The 12,011-nt window shown below is 40.6% G+C and overlaps 2 pseudogenes; both read left to right on the top strand.

Moving 5' to 3' along the window:
- Positions 1-503: 503 nt before the first annotated feature.
- LOC139460285 (uncharacterized) lies at positions 504-5,305 on the top strand (annotated as a pseudogene).
- Positions 5,306-10,831: 5,526 nt separating this feature from the next.
- On the top strand, positions 10,832-11,676 carry LOC139460284 (uncharacterized; annotated as a pseudogene).
- The last annotated feature ends 335 nt before the right edge of the window (positions 11,677-12,011 follow it).

Here is a 12,011-nt window from a genome sequence, read left to right as displayed (position 1 = left end):
ATAAGTAGGCCTTTCCAACCGCTGTTAATTTGCATTTTTATGGGGGTAATGTACATAGGTTCTCAACCGATCTCGAGGAGTATATTGTGTGATGTACCCCGAACTGTCAGGCGAGGGTTACACAGGCTCTAAAACAATGTACATCACGCCATGTGCACCGAGGGTCGGTTGACAACGAATTAATTTTTCCGATATTCATACTTAGAGGTCCGGAATCTTTGTAATGTCATCAATCAATGAACTGTAATTATAGGATTACTTTTGAGCTACCACTTATCTGTTTGTTTGGTATTGTTAGGTTTCTATTTTCATATTGAGCGAGGTATATATTGTATTCTGAAGGTTTTGTTTGATATTGTATTAAAGTAAACAAATCCAAAATCGCGTGAATACATCATTAACATATCCCACTGGAAACCTTCTGAATTGTGTAAGGATTGAAGTTGTATTTGTTCACGTTAATCAGCTGATGAAGACAGTGCCTTACGTTATCAAATTCCATGATGCGCGAAACATCGCAGTTTCAGTTCGCTAAGATACTGTCTGCTTTTTGAAATTCTCATCATGTTCTTATAGTTCATATATTCAAAACACCTGATTCAGGGGACTATCTTCATATAAGTTCTTTTGCGAAATATTTGGCTCAATCCTCACCTATGATTTGGTTACATGTGACGTGTTTAAATCACAACAAATCAGAAATTACAAAGATGTGTTAAGACTGGACTGTGATTTGAAAAAGAAGTTCCAGTCTTTGTCTATTGACATATTCGAAAATGGGTTGAAACGAAAAAATAAGACAATTCCTGTTTTCCTTGCGCACGACAGAGAGCAGAGAAGCTGCTTTGAAGGGTATTTCTCCAAGGAAGCAAAATGTGAAAGCTTTGAGGTTGTGTTATGCCAGACCCATTCTCGTGCCAAATGCCTCTTCTGCACTTAAGGAGAGATAGTGGATGACATCATGACTAGCCTATCTAGCCCTGAACATATGACAGCCCTTTCAAAGAAAAACGTGGCGGAACTATATTCGTTGTTGGAGGTTGGCTCAAATATGAAGACACTCATCTAGATCTACAAGAACATAGAAAGGACCATCTGATGCATGGACTGAAGAAGAATTGTGTGTTCCGAAAAACAACATTAGTTCAAAGCTTCAGTCAGCAATATTCCAACTATATCCCAGCAGCCTTAAATATTAAGTCTGAACCAAGTAAACCAGTAACTTGCGTTTCGAGGTCCAAGTTTGCCGAGGGACAGTGATACGCAATCAACCATCTCACAGAGACCACCCGATCCATTGAGTAAATTCTTGATTGATTTCATAGATTAATGGCATCCTTCCCGTAACTTCACACTTTCCTCAAATTTATATTAGCTATTGTATTAAATGTAATATGTTTTATTACTTGCCCGTGAAGAGATCACCCGTTTAATAAACATGCAGTTGTATTACACATTGTGTAATACCAAAACGCGTGCTTATGTACTCTCGGAACATGTTTCACGAAAAATATTGAAAGCTCTCAACATCCCTTGGCTTATTCAACGACAATTGCGTGTGGAGATGATAGATCACTGAGAGGAGCTGAAGCACACTCGATGACCACAGCAACCTTGTTGCTAGGCTGACGTCACATGGCATTGTTTCGCCGAAGATTCTTGCAACAAAATTCCACAAATTACGTCATCGGGTATTGTGACGTGATTGTAAACTTTGAGGTGCAAGGCCCCGTTCCACAAGGCGATCGTGCTGTAGCGCAACGACAGTCGTTGGTCTAAGTTTAAGTATGTGAGTTGCGATAACCTTAACGCTACGATAATTTTGTGGAACGGACGCCTGAATTCTAAAGATAGACCGTTGTATGGTATTAAATTCATACGTTTCAACTTTTGACGTGTTTGAAGTATTATTCTGTTAAACTCAATTGTATTATGCCGTGGATCGTTTAGGTTCAGCCTATTCACACTCGACAGTATAATTCTAAAAACGTTTTAAATGGCAAGTAATAAATAAAATACTAAACTCGCTCCCGTGTAAAACCAATTTTATGAAACTCGTGAATAGTTGTGGTATCTGACTCGCTTTCGCTCGTCAAATACCACAACTATTCACTCGTTTCATAAATTTGGTATTACACGGGAGCTCGTTTAGTATTCTATATGTATCTTATACACGGGTTTTATGTGTCAATCTACGCACGGATCAATCGAATTTGTGTTTATTTACAGTAATATAATTCGTGGAATGACAAAGCGTAACAGGATACATGGAGACTGACTGACTAAGTAGGGATTTATTCAGCCTTAGCAATATCCCAGAAATATCATGTCCGGGGACAGCAGAAATGAGCTTCATATATTGTACCCATCTGGGGAATTGAACCTACGACGTGTCAAGCGATCGCTACAACCACTGGGCTACCAAGAGGTGCCTTGAATAAATAATGAAGAGTCAGTTTGGACCACCCGTTTTATTGTAATGGAACATACACTTTACTCCCAATAGATGTTCTTTTTCAAACATAGAATCATGTCCACAGTATATGTTTCAAGTAAGAGTTAAATCGTGATATTCACATTCACTAGCCATATCATAGTGCCGAAAGGCATAAGCGTTGTTTATGTCGCTCACATTTGTGGCTGATATCACCGGATACTAGGATGCATATCGTGTTAGCATCACGTGGTATCAGCCATTTGATACATTTGGCCACTTTGTAAATGGCGTTGTGTGCTCATAGATTTCGGACGTGGGAGTCTAGCCAAATGGCAATTTACACTTGTCAGAGGGGTACACAAAGTGTGTGATCTGGACTACCAATGTCGAACTTTCTTTTTTTGTGGAAGCCTCGTTGGCTGAGTGTGTCAGATTGCTGACTTTGAGTGCTGGCGATTAGGTGCCTCACTCTGGAAGTGTGGGTTGGAATCCCGGACGGGACTCAACCCAAAAATGTACGAGAATCTGTACTTTAGTAAGAAAATACTATCCCAAATATAACGTTTGTTACATTTGACCACTTTCTAAATGGCATTGTGTGTTCACATCTATTATAGTAATTATGAACCACGCACCATTGCGCAATAAAATAAAGCAGTATAGGATTCTAGGGGTGATATTGTTATTAGTTACTTCAGAGTTACCAGTCATGTAATTTCTGTGGAAGGGTAAACTTGGACACAAATGTCTTTGTAATTTTTCAGGTGTTTTACATGTGTTAATTTAATTAAGTGTCCAGCCAAAAGTTTGAAATTTTTAGAGAGTTTCCAGAAGTTACCCGTCTCGCAAACCTTTCGGATCCAAAATGAAACAGAACCTGGAACGTTACGGGAGCGTTTTTGGAAAACAGAAACCTGTCGTTTCATTCTCTTATTGGTATTAATGCATGGTTATGCCAGTCCGATGTAAATGGGGGTGGTTTATTATCTTTATTGTCATGTCTTTTATCAAGTTTAAAATTTTGCCAGAATTAAAAATCAGATGGACATCATATCAAATACAGCGAATGACAAAGCGTCACATATCATTAGCAATATCCCAGAAATATCAAGCCGAGGGACAGCAGAAATGGGCTTCATATATTGTACCCATGTGGGGATCGAGTGCCACAGTGTCACAGGATACATGGTGACTGACTGACTGACTGAGTAGGGTTTTACATCACTTTTAGCAATATCCCAGTAATAACACAATGGGGGGCCTTAGAAACGGGGTTGATATAATGTACTCAAGTGGGGAATTGAACCTTCGACGTGACCAGCGAACACTACAAACACTTGGCCACGCTACTGGCTCTTGAATAGATAAATGAAGACTCAGTTTATACCACACATGTTCTTATCATGGAACACACACTTTACTCCAATTAAACATATCTTTGCAAAAATACAATTTATGTGGACGGATTGTGTTTTAACCAGGAGCTTAATCTTGAATTTCACATTCAGTAGCCTCATCAAAGCACCAAAACGGGTGGTTTCTGTCCGCCTAGTTCGTGGCGGATATCACCGAATGCCAGGATACATTTCGGGCTAGCATCAGGTGGTATCCGCCAAGACTTTAATAGCCATATCACAGTGCCAAAAGGAGTGGTTCTCTCCGGCGCATCCGTGGCGGAGACTATGAGATACTTACCCTTCCGGATACCAGTATGCATTTCGGGAATGTATCAGGTGGTATCTGCAAAGAATACGACAGACGCAAACCACATCTTTTAGACAAAGTGATTGCTTCTAAATCAACTGACATGCGACGATGTAAAGCACTGGTCTGTTATTAATTTCGTTTGTTTTAACCATTAGTTGGGTTGAAAGTGTACGTGGAGCACCAATGTCAAGTGATCAAAATAAGTAGGCCTTTCTAACCGCTGTTAATTAGCATTTTTATGGGAGTAATGTCCATAGGTTCTCAACCGATCTCGAGGAGTATATGGTGTGATGTACCCCGAACTGTCAGCCGAGGGTTACACAGGCTCAAACACAAGGTACATCACACCATGTGTCCCAAGGGTCGGTTGACAACGAATTAATTTTTCCGATATTCATACTTAAAGGTCCGGAATCTTTGTAATGTCATCAATCAATGAACTGTAATTATAGGATTACTCTTGAGCCACCACTTATCTGTTTGTTTGTTATTGTTAAATCAGAAATTACAAAGATGTGTTTAGACTGGACTGTGATTTGAAAAAGAAGTTCCAGCCATTGTGTATTGACAAATTCGAAAATGGTTCAAACGAAAAAATAAGACAATTCCTGTTTTCTTCGCGCACGACAGAGAGCAGAGAAGCTGCTTTGAAGGGTATTTCTCCCAGGAGCAAAATGAGTAAGCTTTGAGGTTGTTTTATGCCAGACCCATTCTCGTGCCAACTGCCTCTTCAGCACTTTAGGAGAGAATGTGAAACGACATAGTGGAAGACATCATGACTAGCCTATCTAGCCCTGAACATATGACAGCCCTTTCAAAGAAAAAAAGTGGCAGAACTATGTTCACTGTCGTGGTTTTGGCTAAAATATGAAGACACTCCTTAAGATCAACAAGAATATAGAAAGGACCATCTGATGCACGGACTGAAGAAGAATTTGCGTGTTCCAACAAACAAACATTCAAATGTTTCACTTCAAGACATTTGTGTCATGAAGATAGCATTATCAAAATACGCGGACAATGGAGGCTGTATTATAGAGATTGCAGTGGGACATGTCAATCGCTGTGTGTGTCCTTCAAGGACCCGAATCTTATCAAATTGAAGGGGAGAGAATGGTTCGACCTCCATTTGAAACATGGGTTAACGAGGCCTTTGAGTGAACAACGAGGATTCGACCATATATTCTGAGAAACCTAGGATATTTCTTTTAAGACAGATAATGTTTTTGATACTATCAGTAGTATTCAGGTAGGTTTTGAATTTTGTAAAAATATAAAACAAAAATATGTCTTGATACAATGATAAAGTAAGTATCAAGCACAATAAATTTTTAACACCTAGTTTGTATAGGGATTTGTTATTGTGAAATGAGATATTTACTTTTGGCGAATATTATGGTGTTTCAAGTAGGAGCTTAATCTTGACAGTCACATTCAGTAGCCATATCACAGCACCAAAAGTAGTGGTTTCTGTCCGTCGGTTTCGTGGCTAATATCACCGGATGCCTTTCCAACGAGTATCAGGTGGTATCCGCCAAAACTCCGACAGACGCAAGCAACACCTTTTTGATAAAAAAAATCCTGGGATCCCTACCGATAGTTTAACAGTTATCTATGTACATGTTGTCAAGTGTATTAAATGTGAGCTTTTATATGTCTTGAACACTAATTCAATTTATACGCATAGATCAATTGATTGTGTGTTTATTAACCGTAAAATAATTCTGTCTTCCAGACGGAAGTGTGGAGCTTGCTGAATTGCGTAAGTATGCAATGGTACAGTGTCACAGGATACATGGAGACTGACTGACTTACAGAGTAGGGTTTTACTTCACGATAATTAGCATCACAGGAATATCAAGGTCGGGACAGCTGAAATCAACTTCACTTATAATACCCATGTTGGGAATTGAAGCTTCGACGTGAACACCGAACGCTACAACCACTGAGCTACCTAGCCCTTCCTCAATTAGATAAATGAAGAGTCAGTTTAGACCAACCGTAGGATACTTACACGTCCGGATACCTGTATGCATTTCGGGGATGTATCAGGTGGTATCCGCTTAGAATACGATAGGCGCTCGCCACACCTTTTTGGAAAAATGTCGAAACAACTTATAAGACAATTTGAATTTGTTGTTTACGCTTCGGTCAGCACTATTTCAGCTATATCACAGCAGCCTAAAATTAATTGAGTGGACCACACAGAGCAGTAACCGGCATTTCGAGCACCGTCGCATATTGTCGGGATACAATGACACACAATTAACCAAATCAACGAGTCTGACCACCCGATCCATTTAGGTGTTGCTTATTATTCTCATAGGATACTTGGGACCAATTCGATCCTGACATACCTACCAACAAATTACCACTAACCACACGTTTATGTTATATAATGTATTAAATGTGAGCGCTTCATGGTAAACAGATTCTATTTGGCGTAAAGGGCAAAATAGCTGTAAACATAATTTTTGAATGGCCCTTTGAAAATCATGGTAACGGGAGTGATGACGTTGCTCCTGTTTAGCAAGTGATTAAAATGCAATTCTAGTTTGTTTTTTGTTTTTTATTATTGACATATTGAATTTGAACACGACTGCGTCTCTTTTGGAATCCAATTTTAAATCCTGAAGTTATAATTATGTTAATGAGTGTGATGGTATTCTGTAATAACATCAACAGTATAAATCATAAGTCCCAAGCACGAGAATCTGATGGCACACAAGTTCAGTAGCGTGACTGGCCACCATGTGCGTTGACAACTGCCACACAACGCCTCCGCATGGACCTTGTGATGCTTGTGAACACATGCTTGGGAAGACGACGCCATTGTTGCTGCAAAATGGTGCCAAGATCTTGCAAATTCTCTGGTTCGTTCTGGAGAGTGCGCAGACTTCTGCCAAGAGGATCCCAGACGTGTTCGATGGGATTGAGATCGGGAGACCTTGACGGCCAGTCCTTGATGTTGACTTCCGCATTCTGAAGAAAATTCCTTGTCAAAATTGCTGTTAGGGTTCTGGCATTGTCGTGTTGGAAGATCCTAACGGGTCCATGTGCTGCCATAAAACGCAGACGTTCTGGTGCCGGTACCTGGTCGCGGTAAGCAGCAGCGTTGAGGTTGCCACGGATGACAAGAAGCCTGGAACATGCATTGCCACAGAAAGCACCCTACACCATGACACTTCCGCCTCGAAATCTGTCAATTTCCTGTACACATCACTGGGCGTAACGTTCATGACGGCGCCTCCACACCCTCGCCCTACCATTAGCAAATCGAAGATTAAATCGGGATTCATCGGTGAAGACGACTTGATTCCAATTCCTCTGAGTCCAACGTAAGTGTCGCTGTGCCCACACTTGACGTTGACATCTATGTAATTGAGTCAGAATCGGCCCGCAGTATGGCCGTCGTGCTTGAAGGTGAGCAGTTCTTAGACGGTTTTGAACAGTTTGGGCACTCAGTCTACCACTAAACAGTTCATTTCTAATTGATGTAGCCGTCAAAAATCAGTTACGGAGGTGACGTAAGACAATCTGACGATCCTCTGCATGTGACGTCACACGTGGTCGACCTGGCCAAGGGCGATCAGCGGTGGTACCCGTTCGCTGTAGACGCGTCTGTAAATCATAAACAGTCCGTCGACTACAACTCATCGTCCTTGCGACTTCAGCTACGGAAGTTTCCGTCTGCACCATGCCGATTGAAAGTTCACGTTGCACATTTGAAAGGCGTGGCATGACAAATTTCCGTATTTAATACTTGCTACCGAGTAGTTTAGTATAGGTCACGTTACTGTCTAGATCGGATTGTTCTGTATATATTGTTTGCATATTCTCCAGATAAGTGTGGAAGATACTCAGAGGATACATAGGGCGTCAGAAACGGGGTTGATTTAATGTACTCAAGTGGGGAATTGAACCGTCGACGTACCCACGAACGCTACAAACTACGCTACCGCCTCTTGAATAGCTATATGAAGACTCAGTTTAGACCACCCGTTTTATTGTAATGGAACATACACTTTACTCCAAATAGATGTTCTTTTTCAAACATAGTATCATGTCAATAGTATATGTTTCAAGTAAGAGTTAAATCATGATATTCATATTCAGTAGCCATGTATATATCATAGCGCCGAAAGGCATAGGCGTGGTTTATGTCGCTCAGATTCGTGGCTGACATCACCGGGTACTAGGGTGCATATCGCGTTAGAATCACGTGGTATCCGCCATTTGTTAGATTTGACCTCTTTCTAAACAGTGTTTTGTGCTCACAGCTTGGGATGTCTTTTCATCGTGTGAGCCTAGCCAATTAACACTTGTCAGAGGGGTACACAAAGTATGTGATCTAGACTACCAGTCGTCGGAAAGTGGTAAATGTATTTCCATAGAATAATGTACACCGTTTGCGTTTCAAGTAGGAGCTTAATCTTGAAATTCACATTCAGTAGCTATATCATAGCACCAATAGAATGGTTTCTGTCTGCCGGATTCCACCGGATAGCAGGATGCATATCGGCTAAGTAGCAAGCAGTACCCGCCAAGAATACAACAGACGCAAACCACACCTTTTTGACGATTATTTCGAAACATAGTCGCAAATGTAAGAGTGTAAGACAAATTTAAGGCTTTAGTCGGCAATATAGCAGCTATATCACAGCGGCCTAAACAAACATAAGGTCTGAACCAGATAAACCAGTAACTTGCACTTCGAGCAATGTAATAGGAACAGGTATATGCATTCAACGAAATCACCGAGCACAGGCAGGCTACATGGAAACTGGCTGTCTGACTTATAATTAGTAGGGTTTTAATCCACTTTAGCAATATCCCGTCAATATCAAACCGAGGGACAGCAGAAATGGGCTTCATATATTGTACCCATGTGGGTATCGAGTGCTACAGTGTCACAGCATACATGGTGGCTGACTGACTGTCTGAGTAGGGTTTTGCACCACTTTTAGCAATATCCCAGAAATGTCAAAATGGGGGCGTCAGAAACGGGTTGATATAATGTACTCAAAAGGGGAACTGAACCTTCGACGTGACTAGCGAACACTACAAACACTTGGCAACGCTATCGGCTCTTGAATAGATAAGTGAAGACTCAGTTTATACCAAACTTGTTATTGTAATGGAACATACACTTTACTCCCATTGAACATACCTTTACAAAAATAGAATAATGTGGACGGATTGTGTTTTAACTATGAGCTTTATCTTGAATTTTACATTTAGTAGCCACATCAAAGCACCAAAACGGGTGGTTTCTGTCCGCCGAGTTCGTGGCGGATATCACCGAATACCAGGATACATTTCGGGCAAGCACCAGGTTGTATCCGCAAAGACTTTAGAAGCCATATCACAGTGCCAAAAGGAGTTGTTCTCTCCGCCGCATCTGTTGCGGAGACTATGGGATACTTTCCGATATTCGTACTGTGTGAAATGTTTGGCAGAATAGGTCCGCAGCACCCAATGCTTATTGCGAGCACTGACTTTAGTGAGGATCGGGTGGTAAGAATGAATTACTTGCTGATTGTTGTCATCGTCCTATGGTGGCGTGAATTGGGGCTTGAATGTTTATGAACCACATTTTGTCTGTTCTAGTCTAGATATTTAAAGGCGGCTATTATATAGTAGTGTTGTTGACATTTACTGTTGTATGATATTTCTTAAAAAGGAATGTCCGACTGTAAGACCACATACAAAATCCTTGTTCCTCTGAATCCGAAAATTGTTTTGTATTTTGTGTATGCTTAATTCGGTTCCGGTCCCGCATTTTAAAAGTTATTTGCCATTCCAAAATTCTTCTTTTGTATGTTACCGGTCATGCCTCGTGGCTCACGACACATAAACGCATAAACGTAAACCCTACTTCTTTTCGCTATTGCTTTCATCGGGTATTATTATCACAGTGCCAAAAGGAGTTGTTCTCTCCGCCGCATCTGTTGCGGAGACTATGGGATACTTACCCTTCCTGGTACCAGTATACATTTCGGGTAGGGAAGGTGGTATCTGCAAAGAATACGACAGACGCAAACCACACCTTTTTCACAAAGTGATTGCTTCTAAATCAACTGACATGCGACGATGTAAAGCACTGGTCTGTTATTAATTTCGTTTGTTTTAACCATTGGTTGGGTTGAAAGTGTACGAGGAGCACCAATGTCAAGTGATCAAAATAAGTAGGCCTTTCCAACCGCTGTTAATTTGCATTTTTATGGGGGTCATGTACATAGGTTCTCAACCGATCTCGAGGAGTATATTGTGTGATGTACCCCGAACTGTCAGGCGAGGGTTACACAGGCTCTACAACAAGGTACATCACGCCATGTGCACCGAGGGTCGGTTGACAACGAATGAATTTTTCCGATATTCATACTTAGAGGTCCGGAATCTTTGTAATGTCATAAATCAATGAACTGTTATTATAGGATTACTTTTGAGCTACCACTTATATGTTTGTTTGGTATTGTTAGGTTTCTATTTTCATATTGAGCGAGGTATATATTGTATTCTGAAGGTTTTGTTTGATATTGTATTAAAGTAAACAAATCCAAAATCGCGTGAATACATCATTAACATATCCCACTGGAAACCTTCTGAATTGTGTAAGGATTGAAGTTGTATTTGTTCACGTTAATCAGCTGATGAAGACAGTGCCTTACGTTATCAAATTCCATGATGCGCGAAGCATCGCAGTTTCAGTTCACTAAGATACTGTCTGTTTTATGAAATTCTCATCATGTTCTTATAGTTCATATGTTCAAAACACCTGATTCAGGGGACTATCTTCATATAAGTTCTTTTGCGAAATATTTGGCTCAATCCTCACCTATGATTTGGTTACATGTGACGTGTTTAAATCACAACAAATCAGAAATTACCAAGATGTGTTAAGACTGGACTGTGATTTGAAAAAGAAGTTCCAGTCTTTGTCTATTGACAAATTCGAAAATGGTTCAAACGAAAAAATAAGACAATTCCTGTTTTCTTCGCTCACGACAGAGAGCAGAGAAGCTGCTTTGAAGGGTATTTCTCCAAGGAAGCAAAATGTGAAAGCTTTGAGGTTGTGTTATGCCAGACCCATTCTCGTGCCAAATGCCTCCTCTGCACTTAAGGAGAGATAGTGGATGACATCATGACTAGCCTATCTAGCCCTGAACATATGACAGCCCTTTCAAAGAAAAACGTGGCGGAACTATATTTGTTGTTGGAGTTTGGCTCAAATATGAAGACACTCATCTAGATCTACAAGAACACAGAAAGGACCATCTGATGCATGGACTGAAGAAGAATTGCGTGTTCCGAAAAACAAACATTAAAAGGTCTCACTTCAAGACAATGGTGTGATGGACTTAGCATTATCCAAAGACGCGGACAATGGAGGCTGTATTATAGTGATTGCAGTGGGACATGTCAATGGCTGTGTGTTTTATGACCCTCAAGGACCGAAATCTCATCACATTGAAGTGGAGAGAATAGTTCGACTACCCTTTGAAAGAGGTGTTGAGGAGGCCTTTGAATGAACAACGAGGATTCGACCATATATTCTGAGAAACCTAGGATATTTCGTTTAAGACAGATTATGTTTTTGATATTTTTCATTCAGTTCAAGTTCACAGAGAAAAACCTAGACATATGTGTGTCGCCTGACTGTCTCTCTGTAATTCTGTCTGTCTTCGACTCTGATATAGATATCACGTGTAATATTAACAGTGCTTGAAGTACTGTGTGAAATGTTTGGCAGAATAGGTCCGCAGCACCCAATGCTTATTGCGAGCACTGACTTTAGTGAGGATCGGGTGGTAAGAATGAATTACTTGCTGATTGTTGTCATCGTCCTATGGTGGCGTGAATTGGG

Source organism: Haliotis cracherodii, unplaced genomic scaffold (genome assembly GCF_022045235.1).
Source record: "Haliotis cracherodii isolate W230 unplaced genomic scaffold, xgHalCrac1.p SCAF_14, whole genome shotgun sequence".
Taxonomy (NCBI): Eukaryota; Metazoa; Mollusca; class Gastropoda; order Lepetellida; family Haliotidae; genus Haliotis; species Haliotis cracherodii.
Note: the sequence above shows the minus strand (reverse complement) of the source record. Positions and strands in the feature narration are given on the sequence as shown.